The 22,767-nt window shown below is 35.7% G+C and overlaps 1 protein-coding gene across 3 annotated transcripts in view; it reads left to right on the forward strand.

Annotated features, from left to right (window-relative positions):
- The first annotated feature begins 248 nt into the window (after positions 1-248).
- The window catches only part of LOC140148022 (synaptotagmin-1-like), an 85,891-nt gene continuing 63,372 nt past the window's right edge, over positions 249-22,767 (forward strand). The window contains exon 1 of one of the 3 annotated variants that reach the window (XM_072169850.1): positions 249-545. The gene's annotated coding sequence lies outside the window, so the exon portion shown is untranslated. Of the gene's footprint in view, positions 546-12,929; positions 13,166-22,767 lie in introns of those variants that run through there. The other 2 variants (XM_072169852.1, XM_072169851.1) reach the window with 2 other exon arrangements.

The following is a 22,767-nucleotide window of genomic DNA, read 5'->3' on the forward strand; positions in this document are numbered from 1 at the left end:
CTTGTGTTTTTTCCGTTTTTGTTGCCAGGTCTAGCCACTTTTGCTAGACTTCAATCAAATCTGTTGACTTGTTTGCAGACTTGGACTTCGAATTTGTCAGGCTGGGAATTTGTACGGTATGTAGTTTGCCGCCCTCATGTACTCCCTACATGATCTGTTAACGACTGTTACGCAAGAATAATCAATTATCGCTTCCAAGCCCCGTGTGAAAATGAAACGCAATGAGAGTTTCCATGAGCCCTGTGAATTTACTCCCAGATAGGAAAATCAATGTTGTTTTGAGATGATGTTGTAGCCGTGTTTTGATCGATTTTGTTACATTTCTGGGGTAAAGAAACGCCGAGATACCTAGCGCTATCTCCTCAAAACTGTCTGAAGGGGACGCAATTTGTGTCTTAATACTGTTTCAGCGTCTGTCACCTCCACCATGTAAATCTGTAATCAATTTAGGAGCTGCTGAGTGAAAGTGAAGATCATTCCGAAAACAGGTGGTAGAATTGGAGAGCTGACATCTAGCAACTTGCTATTTGTTTACTGTATTATTGGTAAGTACATATCACATATGCATCTTTTAAAAACAAGTCAGATATGGTAGACCACTGACACTGTTTGTGTTGAATAAATAAATAATACAAAAAAATAAACACATAGTACTTTTAGTAGGAATTCGGGTTCCCGGCCCGGCCGAGGGCATATCATAGTCACGATTATCGCACTTTCAGTTTCCCACGCGTTTGAACGGGAATTGGATTGCGTACTTTTTCGATGTCTAGTGAGCAAATTTTTTCAATATTTTGAGAAAATGGTGTCAAATTTTCTATTCTGTATTGTTTGGTAATAAGGCCAAATAAAAAAAGAAACATGTTTCACGTCCCCTCCCGCTTCCTTTTTTGAGGTTTCTTCAATTTTATTTTTATTTTTTGAAATTCAGTTATAACTTTTCAAACAATATGTCTAGGAAGTAGAGATGCTTTCTATAGCCTTGCAAATACACAAGAAACACTTTTATAAGGTTTTGTGATAATTAGAGGGGGCCTATCTCTCAGAACAACAAATAAAAAGAGGCCTCCTCCTTTTTCCAGGCATCATTGTTATACGCTAAAACAGCTCTAATAGCTTCTAATTATGGGCATTTGCACCGATTTTGCGATAAAAAATAAAAAATAAAAAGCCCCTCTTCCTCCTTTTTTTCAAAAACCGGACGTGAAACATGTTTTTATTTTACTTGGCCTAATGTCTTTTGCCAATAGTATGTTTAAAGTTGTAATTTTGTGTTTTTGATCGCAAAGATCGGATATTTTCGCTCCCGATTCAATTCTGAACCCTTCGCAAGGGTGCCGATTTCGCAGAACTTTGACGATAATTTTGCCTTTTTGGACACTAAAATGCTTTCGATCCTTAATTTTGTTTCAACCGAGTCTTAAATTAGCAAGCACAATACGGTTGGTACCACTTTTATATACATTGATGAAATTTTAAAGATTTTTTTTCAAGTTTCTAACCGGCGCAAATCGTTTAAGTGTGTATTTCCCATTGACATCCAAAATGGCGTAAGCCAGTCCTCAATATACATAGGTACGGCGTATATAGGACTGGCAAGCGAGTCTAGCATATCATGATAAACAACCGTTTAGTCATTAGTATAGGTATCCTGGTTCAGGCAAACCTTAGTGAACACATTTGCTAAATTCGCCGACAATGTCAATGCATACAGCATATTTTATTTACATAGAAATTTAAAACAACTGGCCGAAGAAGGAAACCTACATAAATATGTTACTTCACTTGACCCAAATATTTTGGGATTTTGATAGCAGTTCCATTAAAAAAAACTGCTATCATAATGAGACTAAGATCTAGAAACACCCCGAAATGCCGTTTTGGGGAATTTTGCTAGCTGAATCTTTTTGATGAAAGTCAATCTTTGACAAGATGTAACTTTGCTACGGAAAGTGCTATGAAAAAAAGGTTTTCAGTTTTGGCTTTGTTTACTCAAGAGCTTTAATTTGATATATAAAATGATGCAGTTTGATGGCAAATTTGAATTCACCTAGCATACCTACGTTTAGTCAATGAAAATATATGAATGAACCCCGTTCATACATACCAGCAGCTATCAGAACATTTTGTGATTCTTATTTCATCAAAATAATAAACAAAAAATTTAAATCAAATGTTTTAATTTATGTGTGCATATAGGACGTGCATAGAGTAAATGCAAATATTATCGACAAGCAATGTCCCCTCAATGAATACCCACTTCAAATTTGAAATTGATCCAAACAATTGACCTGACAACAAGTCAAAGTGCGTTGTGTGCAAGGGCTTTTGGCAGCCAGCCGTGTAAGGAGTGTTTTACACACCCAAATTTGTAAATACACACCCAGTTTTTACCCACATGGCCTATACTTTGTACACAAATCTTAAATTTACACACCCAGTTTTTTGAATTTACACACCCAGTTTTTTGAATTTACACACCCAAACCTTCAAATCCTGCCTAAGTCTGCCCTGGTTGTATGTTGTGTTGATACAAACAATTAAACAAGTTGCTTCTTCGAATTCGAAACAAAAATATTTTCTTGTCAATCAACTATAAACATAATACTAGGAAAATGATCTTTAAGGGTGAAATTTCACCAGAAGTGAGAGCTTATGTTCATTATCTGAGGAATGAGATGCACCTGTCTTATCGCGCCATCGCTAAGAAATGCGGCATCGCACACAGTTCAGTTAGTATGATAGTGGCTTCCCCTCTGCATCTGCCGAAAAAGACATCAAATGTACGTCCAGGTAGACCACGGAAACTGACTCCGCGAAGAGAAAGACACCTACTACGTGAGTTAAACAAGATGCAAGAAGAGCAGAGGAAATTGTCTGTATCTGACATTATGACACGGGCAAATGTACCATCTTCAGAGTACTCAGAGAGGTCGGTTTGATGTTTATTTAATAGATCAGGGTACGGTACGCATACTGGCAAAGCAGGCGCAAAGGCATTTTAACCAAACAGGACTTAAAATCATGTGTCACTTTTGCACGTATGAGGAAGAAATATTCGGCAAACTTTTGGACTCATGATGTTGCTTTTTACTTGGATGGAGTTTCATTTGAATTTAAGATGAAGCCATATGAGCAAGCAAAAGCTCCAGGCTCTCGTATATGGCGCAAGAAAGGCCAGGGACTAGGAACAGGTGGACATTATGTGAGACTTATTGTGGCAATTTCTTACAACAAGGGAATCATCAAATGTGAACCGTATGAAAAATTGAGCGGACAATATTTTGCGAACTTTATTACGGACAATTTTGATGAAATGTTTGATGAAGCAGCAAAGGTTTCAATCACATGGGTTCAAGATAATGACCCCTCCCAAAACAGTGCGCTAGCTAGAGAAGCTATGAAACATGTTCGTTGTAATCTAATTAGTATCCCTGCTCGAAGCCCGGATATGAATCCAATCGAAAACATTTTTCATCTGGCGAACAACAAATTATGCAACTTTTTAGATGCTATAGCCAAACGTATACAGAAGGAAACATTTGAACAGTTTCAGGAATGAGTTATGCAAACTCTGTACGAAATCCCGAGTGCAACGATTGACAAAACAATATCATCAATGGACAATCGCCTACGTATGATCGTGCAGAATGGGGGTATCCGCCTGATGTAAAGAAGGCACAATAAATTGTACAATACTGACATTTTGTATTTTAGTTTTAAAAAAAACAAGTTTGACAACAGTTGGTCTAACAATTAACTAATAGGTCAAAAAATAAAAGGTGCACGGACTCGAACCCGTGCCGTGGGAGATAAATCCTTGTGTGGCCTGCGCTCTAACCAATTGAGCTATTGAGGACAAGTGATTTTATTTTGGTTTTGATCATTGACAGGTGTCATATTTATCATGTTGTGTAAATTGACAATATTGCGTCAAAAAATGAGATTTCTGAAATTATCATATCGGTAATCCATATTGTTGTGAAAATATTTTGTCGATTTGTAAAACATAAAGCCATGAATTCACGATACGCCATCGTAATCTTAGAATAACAGTGATTGACTATGATCAGACTTTATAGCAATGGTATATTGATGGAATTCATTCATTTGTGTATCGTGGATTACCGTCACATCCTAAAATACGAAATCAATACAATTATTTATATTTCACGATTACTCTTTCTTTTGGAACGAGACTAAAAGAAGGCCTTGCTTGAGTGATTGTGAAGGAAATGTTTTATGATGCGTTAACTCGCATACGGCAGTGCTGTACGGTGCACTGCGTCATCATCCCTATATCTTAGTGTCAAATATTGCCGTGATAGTACGGCAAATCCTCTCGTTTTTCAAAAGCTACGCATGGCGATTTGGTTCGAGATAGGCCGAGTGACTCAGGATAAGCATACCATTTACATGATATGAGATACCATAGCCCTGCCATAGAGCCTGCCGCTTAGTTTCTATTCTACGATTTGCGCATGATCAGTACCACATATGGTGTTACTATTATAGAAAATTCGATTTGTTGTCAGGTAAAACTAGTGGTCGGTTAAAAAATCCTGATGCTTCAAATTTCTTAGGGAACAGGCTTATTTGATGCAGTATGATCTCCTGAGCATTTTGACACCATTTTCATCCAAATCGGCCAAAAAATGAGTTGGTGCCAGCCAAAACAAGTATTTGGACAGGGGGGGTCTGAAAATCAATATTTTTGACAATAATAATTATTATATGCCTAATTCTGTTAAAGTTGATGCTGATTTGTATGTAATTGATGTCTAGAATTCCATTTATGAAAGTTGTATAAAAATTGGAGTTGTCATTTTCTTAAAATGGCTGTTTTACGTCCAAATATGGATGTGAGGGCGCTTTGCATAAAACATGCAAACAATCTTTCAAACGGAAATTTCAATGATGTATGTATGAAGATAATCATAGTTAGTACCTGCTCATACAGGTACCCCCCACACACACACACGTCTCTGGTTTATATGAATATGCCCATCAATTTGTTACAAAAAACATGTACATGCTATCTACCATTTTGCTCACTTTGCCCCTATAGCAAGTAAACGTACATGTAAATGGTTTGCTATCTACTGAAGATAAACACTGCTTTAAAGTTGCTCCTTTGGTGATCTATTTAGCATAAAGTTGGATAAATAATGAATATCGCATTTTTGTCTCGCCTGAACTTTGTTCAGGATGGGACTTAGTAATCACTATTTCTGTCTGTCCGTGTGTGGGGGTGGATGTGTGTGTGTGTGGATGTAGGGGTGTATGTATGTATGTGTGTCCGTCCGGAGCTGTATCTGGGGAACCGTAAGACTTACGGCGACGCTACTTGGTGGGAGGAAGGGTATCCAAGTTTGCTCCGTAACCGTATGTTTTCGGTGAAAAATATGCAAATTAACATAGCTAATTTGCATAATTTATGCGCAAATCAGCGCAAATTGATAGCGGAGTTTGTGGACAGACTATCTCAAGATCCGTCGGGCGCCTGGTAACGAAACCTGGTGTCAGCTATGATACACATCTGCTGATCACCTGATTAGTTTTTCGGCGAAAAGTATGCGCATTTAGTTGTTAATTTGCATAATTTATGCGGAACGATTCTACAAATATGGTTGGAAGTGGAGAGTTTTAAACTGAATTATATACAGGTACTTGAGATAATCCCGTATACTGTTGCATCTATTCATAGTCCTTTATTCTCACAACTTAGAAATCCAAGGTTGACTGATTTGCACTCCAGAATATTGTAGTTGTTGTATTATTATTGCATAATCAAGGTAACACTGAACATTGATTTATTTCACCAAAAATATCAAGGATTAAAATCTGCACATTTTCCAGATCATTGGTTTGTGGTCTAGTGGTTTGAAACACTTCGAACCTGAAAGCAACAGGCATAGTAATATTGATTTGATCAAGGATTCAATCGAAGTGGAGAGTTTTAAACCGCATTATATAGACCCTATCGAATACTACGTCACTCGTCCTCATTTAAATAAAATTCTGTCCACCATAAGGTACCACAGGGCAATTCGCACGATAATACAATAAAACATGTGATAGGTGTGGATGGATTTGGAATCGGACTAGACACCTGTCCCTCTGTCACTTAAAGCTTAGAACCAACGTGGCTGCCATTTCAATTGTTATACCATTCCACTTGAGTTTATTCGATACGGTCTATACAGGTACTTGAGATAATCCCGTATACTGTTGCATCTATTCATAGTCCTTTATTCTCACAACTTAGAAATCCATGGTTGTCTGATTTGCACTCCAGAATTGGAGATATTTCCACTGTTTCCAATGGAGTTTTGTTGAAAAGTATTGTGTGTTAAGGACATGCTGCTTGGATGGGATATCACATGTGATGATCGCTGATTATATCTATTTTTCCTGTCATTTCCTGCAAACCTTAAATGAAGTTATTCAGATAATTGAAAACATTCTCTATCATAAATAATAGAGGCTGAAAGTGATAACAACTTACAAAAATTATAATTTGCCATGGAACTTCAGTCATATTTTATCTGAAATCTGACAGGTTGTGCCTGCATCATCTGCATATATCTATATGGTATGCATGGCATGATGACAAGCACACACTGACCTATCCCTAAAAGTAGTTAGCTGCATCTTGTGTATCACACCCATTCTGGGTTCAAACCCCTGTATTCTAAAGTCTGCACAACAAGTAACGCAGCTGTTATAAATACGCCTATAGCTTCAGAATTAGTAATTGTTTTCACGATATTTTAACATACAAAGAAGGTTGATTTATTTACGCGCATTTTGATACCCCATTTGTCCAACGTCATTCAATATTAACAACACAGTAGCAAATAATTTTTACTTAATTACAAAATGTGCCCATCCACCACAAACTGGTCGTAAAGTCGGCATTTTCCATTTTGAGATACAATCAAAAACAGTATATGGATTTCTATGTAAAATATACTAGGAATTTGACCTTTGATGAACCATAACTTCACTTCCATATGTTGGATGAAGCTGTTTGAGGTGTCATTTTAAAGCTGAAAGTGCATTCTTTCCCAATCTGCAATAAACAGAAAATGATCTAGAGCCGACTTTACTACCACTTTGTGGTGGATGGTCACAAATGCTATTTTCGCTTACATTGTTAAAATGTATGCGAAAACTTCCTCATGAACCACTGCCGCCACTTTCTAAACTTGCCCATGCTTTCAAAAATTGGAAACGCAAGACCAAAGCTTCACATGAAAATGCACCATTTTTGGGAGTGGCGGGTGTGAAAATAAATATTTTGGATCCTTATCGGATGAAATCTGAATGTGATGTGATTTTAAAGAGACAACACAAGCCGACCTTTCTTTGAAAGGCCTGTCACCATTGGTCCACAAAACGACCCGACCAAAACACGCATTATGATTGGACCAAACCACTCGTGGCCACACGCGCCAAGCTAGGTCATATGACAACAATCTCACCGGGTCAAAGCAAGAGGACCTTTTTAAGGTCGCCAAAAAAGGGCGATACCATTCTCTGCATAAGTAAATTGGTTTCTTCCAGACAAGCATTCAGAAACCTTGTTCCCACAAATTTCTGCTCAAAGATGGTAGCAAATTGGATTTCAATGTTAACTATAAACCAGGTCACGTGAACCAAGAATTATTTCATAAGAGAAAAAAAAATCTTTTGGTCCTTGAAACTTTTCATCTGTATTTTAGATTGTTAAGTGTGGAAGACTGGAAGCAAATGTTCTGAACAGTTGCCACAATTTTTTTAGGGGGTGCAAAGCCAAATTTTCATCCTCATTCAATTTTTTGTCCCATATTTAGTCTTTTAATGACACTTTACTCTGCCATCCCCATTTTATCCCTGAATTTTTTGGGGGGTGGGGTGGGGGGGGGGGAATGGTTCTGACTTCTGATGTCAATATGAAAATTGAAACTTTTGTATTTTACTAGTATTAAACCATGGAACCATGGAAGTATGGAACAAAAATTGAAATTAAAATCGAATCTAAGAACATGTTTTAATTGAAATTAAAACATGTTCTTAGAAATTGAAATTATGACGATTTTTCCTTATTCAAAATATTTCCAAAAATTCCAATCATTTGCTGAAAATATGTTGTTTTGATGTCATTAAAGCCGCCATCGTGATTAACACACTTCTATTATTCCCAAACACCATGTAATTAAGATTCCATATTGACTGGCTAGCTGCTTGAAATCGTCAATATGTATGCTTGCAGCAAGCAAAGGTCTGCTGCGATTGGATGGTTGAGATATTGACGTCTGTCAGGTCTTCTGTATGCTCATTAGTGGTGTACAAACAGCCAGTACTGCATAGTGCTACCTTCCTGTATGTTAATTGACTGCGTGTAAGAAAGGTGATTTTAGAGAGTTTGCATGTGGGGAGTTACAGCATGACAACAACAAAATTGAGTTTAATGGTACATGTACATGCATGCATGGAACAGGAGGCTATGACCTCGTTTAGACTAGGGAAAAGTCGTACTTGAACAACGACTTTTTTGAAGTCAAGTTCAGTCGAATTCAGGTCTAAACAGGTACATTCGTTGTTCAAGTACGACTGAAGTCGAGTTCAAAAGACGTTGTTCAACAATGCTCCTGAGGTTCATTAAGTCTAATTCAATTCGACCTTGTCGTGGTTGAAGTGCGACTTTTCCTGGTCTAAACAGTCAATAGAATTGAATTTGACTTTCTCATGCATGTTGGCGATGTTGCTGACCTGACGATGTGAATTTCCGGTCCGTTGATTTGTCAGTAAGCAGCGACACTGTAATATCGATAAACAACAGCTCTTCTTGTGTATTTTCGTACATGTGCAGCATACTGCAGTGAGTGTACATCCATGTATAAAGTTTCTGATCGTATCTTTTTCGATTTTTCCGGGAATAGTTTTTGCTAATTTTGCTTTAAATTGATCGACCTGAAATTTAAATGGCTTCGCAAGGTTCCCAACAACTTCAACAAGATGAAACCACAGAAACTCAGGGTAAAATGTGAACTGAAAACAAGGAAATTGCGTTGACGCTTTTTTGATGACCACATACAGAGTCAAATTCGTTTGGGCGCATAGTGTAAACACCCAGTAAAAACCACAAACACAAAGTAATTTATGCTAGTCCTCTGTCTTAATTGAATTCAATGTCGAGTTTGAATTAGACTTTTCGCTAGTCTATACGCGGTCTAAGTAAAGTGCAGGATAAACAATTGTTCTAGCAAGATCAATTTTCAAGTGTTCATAACAACAAGTCTATTTTATACATATAGGCTAATGTTAATGTTTGTTCTTTTCATCACAATTTTCCCTAAAAATCCCTAGAGTTATGTCCCTGTTTTATTCTACTGAGCAGAGAAGTACTGAGTTTGTTCTGCTAAACTGTAATTATTCCATCATTAATCATATATCCAGTAAATTTACAAATAAAATAGATATGGTAAAAAGAAAAAAATAATGCTTTCCAAAAAAGTTTTAAAAAAGGTAATGCTTTCCAACTGGCAACTTCTCCTACATATAAACTCTACATGTTGGGAAACTCAACCATGAATGAACTCACCATCATCCAACTCCCAATTTTTGTTCACTTCCCTTATTACAAGCCATTATGCATTGAGTGTACTTTCTTGAATATTTATTATCAGATGACTCTATTTTTCTGAGGAGGGGTGTCCGTAGTATCCATTTAAGATGCGGTAGAATTTTATTCAGTCTAGGAATTATATTAGAGAAGCCATGATTCATTTTGGTGAAAACAAATAGAATTTGTCTAGTGATCAAAAACAGGTGTTTGAGATGATATGGTTTTTATTGTTTTATTGTTGGGTTTAGAATGTCATATAAATCCCAAACAAGTGATTGTAAATGAGTGTGTATGAAATGTGTAAGGGCCGTTACAGACTTTTTAGTGGATGTACCGATGTAGAATATTCAATGTCTTTGTTATTTTTATCTATTCCCATTTTATTTCCAGTAATGTTTAACTTCTAATGAATGTTTGATGTCATAAAATCGATAATATATTTCCATGAGATATTCTACAATAACATTATAATAATATTCTTGATTTTACGTTATCAAACATTTGTTAGAAACTTAAACATTACTGGAAATAGCATGGGAATAGATTTACTAACAAAGACATGTTACATCAAATATTCTACATCAAATACTCTGTATTCAGAGTCTGTACTCTGTACTCTAAGTCTGTATGGAGGATTATTGGATTCTTCTACAATTTCACCATAAACAAATTAGAGAATAAACAATATGAATTTTGTTTTTACTATCATCTACCGTGTGATAGACCACAGGCAGGTCCAATATTTTGAGTAGTAGATGCCGGCCGCCGGCCGCCCTGCCTGTCATCTATCACACGGTACATGTAGAGGATAGTAATTTTAACATAAATTCATATTATTTATTCTCATTAATATTTTAATATTTAAACACTATTTTATTTAGCATTTATTTAAGTTACCGTCGTAAACCCCCTTTTTCTGCAATGAAAAAACTTGTTTACCATTTTAGTTGCACGTACTACGTTAGCGTATTACGCTCTAGAATGCGCTGCATACTCACACCTCGACAAGCCCAAGTGGGTGCTGCCATAGACGGCATGCAGAAACAAATGAAATTCAGCACCTACAAGCTAAACCACAGACACTTACTAAATCAATTTTAAGGACCTGGTATGCCTATGCCAGTACCCTTGTGACTGAATCAAGTGTTTCTTCATTTTTTGTAACATAACCAACCGTGCTCAAATAATATATCATATGGTATTCTAAATTGTTTTCTTCAATTTGGTATTTATGCATATCAGAAATTTAAAAATCGATAAGGATTAGTTTAGGGTCTGGAAAAAGCCCAACCGAAGAACATTTTCTATGATAAGCAAAATATTTTGATACCAATTTATGCAAAATGGTTTTGAATTTTGAGCCTGTACCTTTGAATTATCCAAAGCACAAAGTCTACACCCCACTGGATCTTATTTTGTACTTACATGTACCATCATAGTAGAGAATTAATATGCCATTCTTAGTCAGTGGGAGTGGTCTAGTTCATAGACACATAATCTGATTGGACAATCTCATGATTACGGTTGTCGTCTTTCAGACTGTAGATGATCCTACAACCAGCTGCTTTATCGTCCACTACTCAAAATATTGGACGTGCCTGTCATCCACCCTGCTCACATTAGGCAAATTGGAGGATAAAACAAAAATTCATATTGTTCATTCTCTAACTTGGCAAAATTATCTAAAATATGAACTGAATATTGATTTTGAGATATAGCCATACAAAGGAAATATTTCAGGGGCAGATTTAAGTGGTGGCCCGGGGCCAGTGGATTTTGCATCGGGCCAGTAAGCTTTCAACAACACTGGCCTGGCAGGCCACTAGATTTTTGAGCCAAGTAGAAGTGATGGACATTTGTTTTTTCGTACTATATATTCTTATTCTTGCGTTGCTAGCAAGTTGGAAATATACGGCAGCTTTTTACGTCGATAGTAGGCCTACGTACTACTTCCAATCTCTTTTGTGCTCTATCTAATGATGATAGCGATACCACAAAAAACGCATATTTGAACCTTTGTGAACTTTTGGAACTAAAAAAAGGCAGGACTACTGACTCAACCCTGGGACTACACTCTCTACATTGAGTACATTCAGTAGGCCTACAAAACAGATAAAAATGTTAAGGTTTGCTTGAATTTAAGGGATCGGATAGCAATGTTTTCACATATTTTTGTGGGACCTGAGGGCACATCAGACATATCAAATTGCATTTTGAAAACGAGGAGTGTCCTTCTGATATCATATAATTTTGACTTTTTTTTTAAATTCGCGACATATTCATATAGATTTCCCCCTCAAAAAAACACCAAAAAAAAGGTCTTTTTTTTTTTGCAGTAGAACATATTGAAAAAAGCTGGGCCAGTAAATGTATTGCAGGGCTACTAGATTTGCCATTTCACTGGCCCTCCAGGCCAGTAGAAAACAGAAACCCAAGTCTGTCCCTGAAATATTTCCTTTTGTTTCCTGTTGTTTTGGAAAGTCTTTAATTGCATTGCTCATATCTTTTGATTTTGCTTGATCGCATCACATATTGTTTTTACTGTTGAGAAAATTATGAATCTGGCTAACGTTTAGAAGTACCATACCCGCATACAAACAAACTTTAACCAAATAACTACTTTTGAGCTGGGTGTTAATTTAATGCACACATGACCAGGGTATGACCGTCGATTGGCAGTTCTTTACCTATTTAAGGATGGGATTGATCCAATATCACTTAGCATTCAAGAGACAACCTAAGCATATTCTGTTGTAATTTGCATCCAGAATGAAACCATCATATATTTTCTTTCAAAATAAAATTGAACAATTTTTCACAACATTTATAGAATATTACATTCCTATCTATTCTATGAAAATTCATACTTTAATTCTTTGATATTTCCAAAATTAGACAACTATTATTTAATTAAATTAACTAGAACTTAAAAGAAACATTCAATATTCAATATGCGATGAAAAGGTAAACAAGCGAAATATACAATGTGCGTCATGACATTGATCAATTGTACGGATCATCAATTTGATGAATGAAATAAATTTACAATTAATTATAGTACAGATTTATGGCATGTCAGGAGACGATAATAAAATTCACTCTTAATAATAGTGCACATTTGTTGCTACACTTTCATCCTGTACAAAGGTTGGACTATTTCCATTTATTATTAAATTTACAATAGCACTTAACGAATACACTCAGCTTGCAATCACTTTATGAATGACTCATAGCCTCATCCCTATGCATGTAGTGGAACATCCCTATCTGCTCATAAACCCACTAAAAATTAATGAGACTCAATTCAGCCATCTTGCCATTTTGACGCCATAGAACAGTCGCCATCATGAAATAGCATCAGCCAGCTGAGATCTGAGCACATCAGAATTAAAAATAGTGATTTTTTTTACTTATTCAAACGTGGGATCTATACCAGAAAAGGAATAGGATTTTAACCACAAAGGAATAATTCGCACAATCATTTTGGTGCGAAAGGTGGTGGAAGAGGGATTTTATTTTTTATTTTTTTGGACAACCGTGAACGGCTGTGAGGTAAGTGTGAGTGTGTGTGTGCAGGAATGCGCACGTCTTATTGTCTGTTACGTACAAATAATACATTGCATTATCAACCACCTGATACAGCATTAAAATCCCAAAATTGCAGTGTAGCTGTATTCCTGATTCAATATGATATGAGCTGTACTGCAAGCTAAATACACATAGACACTGCATTATTAACATTAAGAATATGCAGCCATTACATAGCCAAGTGTGCGTTGTGCTTAGTCACATGATGGTATGCTCCATCATGTACTAGGATCCACAACATGCTCATCTATCAAGGCACAGTTCTTTAAACCCCAATACATTTGCACATTATTGAATGACCTTTGAAAATTTGGGTACAAAAACTCATAATGTGAAACTTGAGGTCAAATTTTGCACTATGATTGTTTAATTGAGGTTATTGAACTATGTCATTGGGATGAGGCCATTGTGGTCCATAGTGATGGCTCATTTCACCAATGTTCAGCGGTGTATGTGTTGATTAACCTAAATTGATGCAATGATTATCCTGATAAAATTGTCCCCAGTGTACATAGCTTATACAGGCTTTTAAAATGACTACCCATAGTGTAATGTGCGTCACTATTTTGCTATCTTCGTAAGATAGCAGTTTTTAAGCACATTGTGATAACAGTGTGGTGTGGTGTATCTGTTATATCATGCAGGGAGTGTGGGGGTGTTTAATGACTAATTCTGCACAGAAAGATTAAGTAAGTAATGGGCTATTCCAGAAAATAGGCGCACACCCCCTATAGAGGAGTAAATTTTCAATCAAAGAAATGTCCGGATTTCCAAGTCTGCTTTCTGAAAACGACTGGATTTCCAGTTGCCAATGTAACTGGAAAAAGCTTGGAAATCCGATAAAATGAAGGAAAAATCACGGAAATGTTGAAAATGAGCTCTCAAATTGAGGATTTCTGATTTTAAACTATTTTTCTGCCGGATTTTTTTGCCTTTGGGCACTTTAAAAGTCTGGATTTCCAACAGTCACGACTGGACAAAAAGTCTGGATATCCGAAACTCCTCTATAGGGGGTGTGCATCTATTTGCTGGAATAGCCCAATGTTGGCCTTTCCGATACAAATGAGCTGTTTATGGTTTCTGTAAAATGGGAATTCTATAAATAATATTTTATAGGAGGTACAAAATAGATTTGGTATAATATTCAATTCATTTAATATTATTCATGTGACATTTTAAAACATTTTTAGAAAATTTGACCTGATTTTTCTAAATGTTTACTTTTTAGGCGGGGGCCTAGTCTTGTCTGCATGTGTTGATCTTACAATTGGTATCACAGTCTAGTACTTCCATGGTATCATTGATCTATATTTAAAATGGAAAATATGAATTCAGTGAAAGAAAAACTCCTCTCATGACTGTGGCCCCATACCAATTCCATGCCAATATGCATTGACCTTTTGTGAAAGGTCGTCGTATAATTTTGGTACATAATTAATGAACGCAAATGTGTTTCTTTGCTTTTTTAATTTTTGCATGTAAATTGACTTTGCCATTATTGACTGATCGATTTTTTTGACAAATTTTAATATGTAAAGCATACATCCATATTCATGTCAAAATTAATTTAGCTTTTGGGTGCACAATAGTAATAAATTTCCCTATACTTTGTGTACAAAATGGCCTCTATTCAAATGGCTCTACCTATGAAGCGACTCAATTTTTCAAAGTGATGTTTTCCTGACTGACAAACAAGCAAGCAAGTAAACAAACTAAATTAAATATATTGGTGACCATTGAATTTTCGAGCTACCGGACCACGAATGCAATACACTTTTTTCACCCAATTTTCAAAATAGAAGCACTTGTGATTTTACCTAGAAGCAGCCGGTTTGAGAAATACATGAAAAATCTGATTAAAAGCCCAGAATCTTTTCCACTCTTGGCAGATGCTTAGATTCAAGCCTACATTTATTACCTGGCACAAATTTTTCCCAAAATCTGCACAATTTTTTTGGTTTTTAATATTGATTTATAGAATCCCACAAGAGACATTATTTGGTGATGTGAAATCTTCACGGACCTCAATATGTTTGATTTTATAATTTCCTAAGAGTTTTGATACTAATTAACATTATATAACTTCACTTTGAGTGACCGATCACAAGTTGACATTTTGGGGGCCAAATTCAACTTGGCGCCAAATTCAAATAATGTGCTATCTACTGTAGATAGCACATGTAATGGAACAAATTAAAATCAATTTATTTTGACAATGTTGATCCCAATCTGTAGGCCTATAATGTCTGAGACATGAAGTTAATTTGGTAATGCACGCAAACAAACAAACATAAAGGCTGCTGGAGCTCATGACACAGGTCTTGGATCAGGTAAACTTACCTTATGTGTGTGTAGGAGGGGGAGGGGTAGGCAGGCTAAACTTATGACAGACAGCAAGACAGACACACAGATATGACAGAAGCAGGGAAAACATGACCACAAAGGCAATGCATGAATTATACAAGTGTTGAATTACATGGGTCTTTGATCATGTTGGTGAAATCATAAGCTTAGCCTAGCCACCACCTCCCCCCCCAATCCAGGCAGTTTCATAACAGTGCCACCATACGGATGTTTTCTCCATCTCCATTTGGCTGCCTGTCATAATAGCTCATAATTAAGCTTAGCCTACCTTACACACACACACACCCACAAAAGGTAAGCTTACCTGTTCATGTATTGACCTAACAGTGCCTCTATACTGATATTTCTCCAAGTCTCCAATTTCGGGCCATAACTCACCTTAGCACTGGTAGCCTAGTAAATGTTGCTTTTTTCTGCAATTTTAGCTATAAATTATATGAATTACAATCAAAAACACCTCATCAGTCAATATGCAAATGCTAATCAAAACTTGTTTGGCACAGGTCTAACTTGCTGAATCAAAACGTCTTCCGTATAGGCTCACACACGTACTCTCCCTTGAGGGTGCACAATAGTAATAAATTTCCCTATACTTTGTGTACATAATGGCCTCTATTCAAATGGCTCTACCTACCTTACGAAGCGACTCAATTTTTCAAAGTGATGTTTTCCTGACTGACAAACAAGCAAGCAAGTAAACAAAGTAACAAACTAAATTAAATATATTGGTGACCATTGAATTTTCGAGCTACCGGACCACAAATGCAATACACTTTTTTCACCCAATTTTCAAAATAGAAGCACTTGTGATTTTACCTAGAAGCAGCCGGTTTGAGAAATACATGAAAAATCTGATTAAAAGCCCAGAATCTTTTCCAATCTTGGCAGATGCTTAGATTCAAGCCTACATTTATTACCTGGCACAAATTTTTCCCAAAATCTGCACAATTTTTTTGGTTTTTAATATTGATTTATAGAATCCCACAAGAGACATTATTTGGTGATGTGAAATCTTTTGATGCTGTTAACATATGAGCTTCAATGTTTATATAAGGACTCTGAGGATACTATCTTGTTTTTTACTAGTAATAGGAAGTAGCATAGTACCCCTCCTCTCGCATACGTATGAGAATATTGAATTGTCATTTGTCCTAGTAATAGGCAGCAGCATAATAAGCCATCCTAATCTTTCATAAAATAGAAAGCAAGATAAAGTCGATATTTTGATAAGCTTAAAATGTCCAGTTGGATAGTTTGGTTTGTTACTTGAATCCAACTCCAATTAAGAGTCTGTTTATTCGCTTTGCAAATGGAGTATTGAATGGCTTTTTAAAGCTCTGGTCAGAGGTTGGTTTCATGGTTGTAAGGATTTTCATCAATGCTGAAATTAAGTCACATAGCGCAAGGCTCTCAACAATCTCGGGTACCTGAGTTCCTGCCTGTCCTTGGCCTACCCACCAATTTTTTAAAGTAAAATTTTACAGGTGTTACACCCCCCCTCATTACCCACACTGCTTTGAGCTGTTGACAGTCAAAAAGGTATAGTTTCATTAATTTTTTGCCCTTTTTCCTTGATAACTTTTCTTTTTGCCCCATCAGTCCTGCCCTTTTTTCTAAAATTATTCTTCTTGCCGCCCCTTTATCCTCCGCCGCCCCTTCTTTTTTGCCTCCCCCTGCTCGTCCCCCGGGGGCTCAGGCCCCCTCAAAATATGCGCATGTGAACTGTTTGATATGGTGTATACAGTTGATAGAGAGCTTTGTTAAAAAGTTTTGCTTCAAATTGTTGTTTCTGAAAAATCTACCCATCTGTTGCATTAGGGTATTCCATTTAAAATCCACACTACCCCTGTGAAATATTTAGCTGAAGTCTTCCACAGATGGAGTATGAGTTTCAAATAGAATACTAGAATAGACAGCTGGGTAACTTCCATTTGAAATACTCACTCCAGTTGTGGAAGATATAGATAGAGCTATATTAATACAGGGGGAGTATGGGTTTCAAAATTATTAACCCTGACTAATCACATTTGGAAAAACGTACTCGCCCTGTGGAAGATACTTCCAAAATCTTCCACAGGGGTTGTGTGGATTTCAACTGGAATAGCCCATTTTACAAGGTATCAAATGAATAGATATTGTGTGTCATTATGAATGGGAATTAATGTGGGTCTTCAGTTTCTTTTCCACCAGTACAAATCGACATCGGGTAAAGAAACCCTCAAAGTGCATATTCTATGAAACTGGCATTCAAAACCAAGAAAAATCAGCATTGTTTGTTTCAGATATAGTAGGCCATTTGAGCATTCATGTGTTAATTTGAGAAATTTGTTTACAAGCAATATGAAATCAGTGGATCCTTTGAAATCAATCTATAATGTTTCTGAAAACTTTCAATTTTAATATCTAACCTAATCTGCACTAATTTGACAATAGATATTTGTGATTCGAGGTATATATTAGGCCTAAAATATTGTTTGATTGGCGTAACCCGACCGACCCTAAAAATAGGCCCGACCCTCTAGACTTTTTTCTTATTTTTTTTGCAAAAAATTATAAAAAAAACTTTGATAAAATTTTAAAAAAAGAAACAAAAAACTTGTTTTCAAGCCACCTACAGCACAGGAAGCAAAACTGTTTTTTGGTTTGTTAACCCTTTTCATGCTGAACCATCTCATCTCTAGATTTGTGACATTCACAGTGGTCACAGACAGATGCAGTTGTGGCACTGGTCAAGCGGGTGGTCAAGGCCAATAAGATCTGACCCATGCTAAAGGTTCCTAGAAATAAGTAATTAAAATATTTGGTTGATATACCTGTCCAGTGTCCATAATCAATACATTATAGACTGATCAGGGTTTATTGATGGTCAGTATTCGTAACAAGGATTTTACTGCAGGGAAATATTTAGTCAAGGGAAGAACACTTGTTTTTCAGCACTAGATCTTTCACTTATAATATCAAAGAGATTGAAAGGTGAGTTCATCTTTCACTTATAATATCAAAGAGATTCAAAGGTGAGTTCCCTTGTGGTCATTAACACAACTGACAATTGATATCCATTTAAGTAGTCTCTCATTTTAATCATAGAGACCTTACAGCACACTTCTTTGTGCAGCTGTCATCTTTCTTGTGTCCAATAAGTTTCAACTAATTTTGGTCGGCTTTTCCTACCTTGTTCTGAGAAAGGTGAAACAGACAACCTACATTAGTTGTTTAGATTTTTTTTGTCAAGACCAAAAGAAAGACTTACGTTTTTTTCTACTGACAGTTTCACCAGAAACCTTTTAGCTTTGTCAAAGCGTTGATGATGTTATTGATCCATCTGTTTGGAGTGGGAATCTTGACCGGATGTAATTGTTTTACTGGAAGTACTCATTTGTCTCCAATGGTTTCAGTTGAGGTTCAAAGATATTACTTACTTAGGGACCGTTCACAAACACTTGGATGCAAAACAAATTCGCCGCGAAAATTTGTGTACACATTATGGGTCCTTGTGTTTACAATTTATTTCTGTAGTTGTTCTTTGTTTATATATGTGACTAAATTCTTTATTTTTACATCTTTTTTATATTATTGAATATTAAGAATACCCTTCAGATTTGTCTAACCTGAATGATTCCACATGTTGAACAGAAAATTACATTTGAAATGACTTGTTTTTGAACCATTTTTTGTTTTTGAACCATTTAGGATATTACCATTTTAGGTAATTTAGGTTATGTAGTATCAAGGGAAGAAAATGACATTTCACATTTATTGTGTGGTTTGAGTGCTAGCATTATAACAGGTCTTTATTAATATTGTAACCTTTTCAAACGAATTTCCTGCCCAAAGTCCTTTGTGTGGTGTATTTACATGATATTTTGGTCGTCTTACATGTCCATGCTTCAATTGCCATGATCTTTTTACACCCTCCCACTCAAACCTTATCATCACTAAAAAGTCTGCATTGAAAAGCCATTTACAAGAAGCACTTTATACTGGTTGTTGAAAACTCATAAATGAAGACAATGTGATTGGATCGGTTTGACATTTTATCTATGAATCCAAAAATATTTATATAACATCAGAAAGAGTATATTGATTATCATTTTTACTCGTCTAAGTTGTAATGACTAATGTCAATTTACATGTAAATGGTAATAGGGAATGGGCAAATTAGTGATAACAAAAGCAATTTGTGCTATCTTCTGATGATAACGCTATTGATGAAGTAATCAATAATGACTTCCTTGTAAGAAGCCTTTGTTATGTGTAATCACTGTCATCTTCCAAGCACGTTTGAGGTATTTTGTTTTGGATTTCGTTGAAATTCATCTCTTTTATATATTTTGTGAACAGAACAAGGTCAACAAAAACGTTAAAATGTAATTTGTTTGTGGACAACAAGTCCATTGTTTCAACAATAGGCACTGATTCAATCTACGCCATACTGATAACAATTGCACAGAATCTATTTTAATTAGATATTTCAAATGAAGACCTGGCTTAATTAGTCTAAACGATGCTGCTTTGTTTCTAACAAGTTGACCATCTGGCTTTATCAAAACAGGGAACACCCACGTATTGAACTATTAATTTGCAAGAATATAGAAAATAATGTAGTCCTTGTTGTAGTGGATGAAGTTGCTCAGTTAACAGGGATGCTGATTTTTTTTTAAATCAACATTTAAAAAAATTCAAATCAGATTTATAATTTTTGTTTCTCCTCAACCACATAGCATCTGCTAAAGTCAACACAATACCTAAGAGTTGGTGATTCCAAATATGAAATAAAAATCAAACAAATGAGCAACAAAACCTTTACTAAATTATGTGGTCACCTTATTTTAAAATTGAAATGCAAGGTACTAAATATGTTTTAGCAGTTTAACTTGTTACATTGACAATGATTAGCATACATGGCTTGTGTTGATATAGGTTACATTATGATTATTCAGTTTTCTTCTATTATGATCAATATCATATCAATTAGAACTACATGTATCTTAAAATTTGCATCCATTTTTGGTATCTTCTTCGATAAAAGTCACAACAGGTGCAGACTTTGTCTATCTGACAATGATAACTGACTATGTGAATCATGCTATCTACCTCTGATTAAGTCACTGATGAACTACTTTGAATTGCTGATTGATGCATCTTGTTAATATTTTGGAACCATCACATTTTCCCTGCCTGACAATGATGATACTGAATCATAGTATCTACATGTACTTCTGATTAAAGTCATTGATGAACTACTTTGAATTGCTGATCGATGTATCTTGTTAATATTTTGGAAACACACATTTTCCCTACCTTGCAATGATGCTACTGAATCATACATGTACTATTGTACTATCTACCTCTGATAAAGTCATCGATAAACTACTTTGAATTGCTGATCAATGCATCTTGTTAATATTTTGGAAACACACATTTTGCATACCTGACAATGATGATACTGAATCATACTATCTACCTCTGATAAAGTCATTGATAAACTACTTTGAATTGCTGATCAATGCATCTTGTTAATATTTTGGAAACACACGTTTTGCCTACCTGGATGACATTGATGATACTGAATCATACTATCTAACTCTGATAAAGTCATTGATAAACTGCTTTGAATTGCTGATCAATGCATCTTGTTAATATTTTGGAAACACACATTTTGCCTACCTGACAATGATGATACTGAATCATGCTATCTACCTCTGATAAAAGTAATTGATAAACTACTTTGAATTGCTGATCAATGCATCTTGTTATGATATTATCATAAACAAAGAATGAGTCAGCCTGTTGAACCTGTGGAACAAAACTATGATATATATCAGAGCCATGATTCTAAGAAGCTAAATATGTTCTTTACTCAGGTAGATAGGACATGTATAGTAGTATTTGAACATGTATAAGTTATGTACCATTGTAGATAGGTCATCTTGATTTACGTGTCCACACTGCTGAATTTGTCCCTATCATTTCTAAATGCAGCTCACTTTCTTGAAAGACCTATGAATAATTGAATAGTACAAATAGCCTATAGTGTATGTTACCAAAACCTATACTCGGCTTTATTTATTTCAGGGCCACAATGGGGCCAAACACTTTTCCAACTTATGTGGTTGAAGGCCAAATAAACCCCCATTTCTTATGTTTTGTTTTATATACATTTTAGAGATGTATAAGGGTAAAATATTAGTAGTTGGTAGGCCAGATTTGGCCCAGAGGCCACCAGTTGAACATACAATGTACACGCTTGAGGGCCAAATAAACCCCCATTTCTTATGTTTTCCTTTACATTTTAGTGGTGTTCAAGGACCAAATATCAGTGGTTGGTAGGCCAGATTTGGCTGCCTGTTGAGGACCCCTGACTATATATGGTTGTTGTTTCACAACACTCAACCTTTTTTTTAACGCCCCATAATTAAAGCAAGGTGGCCGTGGATACATTGTGGAAAGGACATGAAGTTTTATGTTATCTGAACATATGTGTGTTTAACAACATGCAATACTCACCCCTGTTAATTCCCCATAATAAAAGCAAGGTGAGTATGTGTACATGGAGAAAGGGAAGATGAGTAGACATTTACAAGAATTGATGATCGTGATCAAACAAGCTGCAGGTTGTCGCTTGGCATTTAAATTTACCGTGAATGCTGGCAACTTCATGCCACTACTGAACCGATTCGCTGTTTGCTAGAAATTTATATCCCATCTGTTTAAATACATCAGGTATTTGTCGAATAATTTATTTTTTCAAGAGCCAGTTTATTTTCACAACAAAATGCATAAGGCTTTTGTTATTTATTATTATGTAAATTCATTTGGAATTGAACTTTTTATGCAGATTTCATGAAATATAAGTTTAATGCATAATTTTTGTGGAGTTTAGGTAAGTAAATTTCATGTAAAATGAAATAAGAAAAGGTGAATGCAAAATAACTTTGCTATGTATTTAGACTCTGGTACAATTATTAATCAATAATTAAATGTCACATCAGTAGTTGAAGGGTATCTTAAATCACAAAGTTTAATGTTTTTCTTGAAAAATTCGACATTTTCTTTTTCCCTGCCTCTATCCGACGTGTTTTCAGCGTAAATTGGAACTGTGTTTATAACAGAATAATAATTGTCAGATTAGATAATTGCAGGTAGCTTAAGGTGGGTCGGAGTAGACCTAGGGGAGTTTGCATTCAAATATATAGACAAAT

This window comes from Amphiura filiformis, chromosome 3, assembly GCF_039555335.1.
Source record: "Amphiura filiformis chromosome 3, Afil_fr2py, whole genome shotgun sequence".
Lineage (NCBI taxonomy): Eukaryota > Metazoa > Echinodermata > Ophiuroidea > Amphilepidida > Amphiuridae > Amphiura > Amphiura filiformis.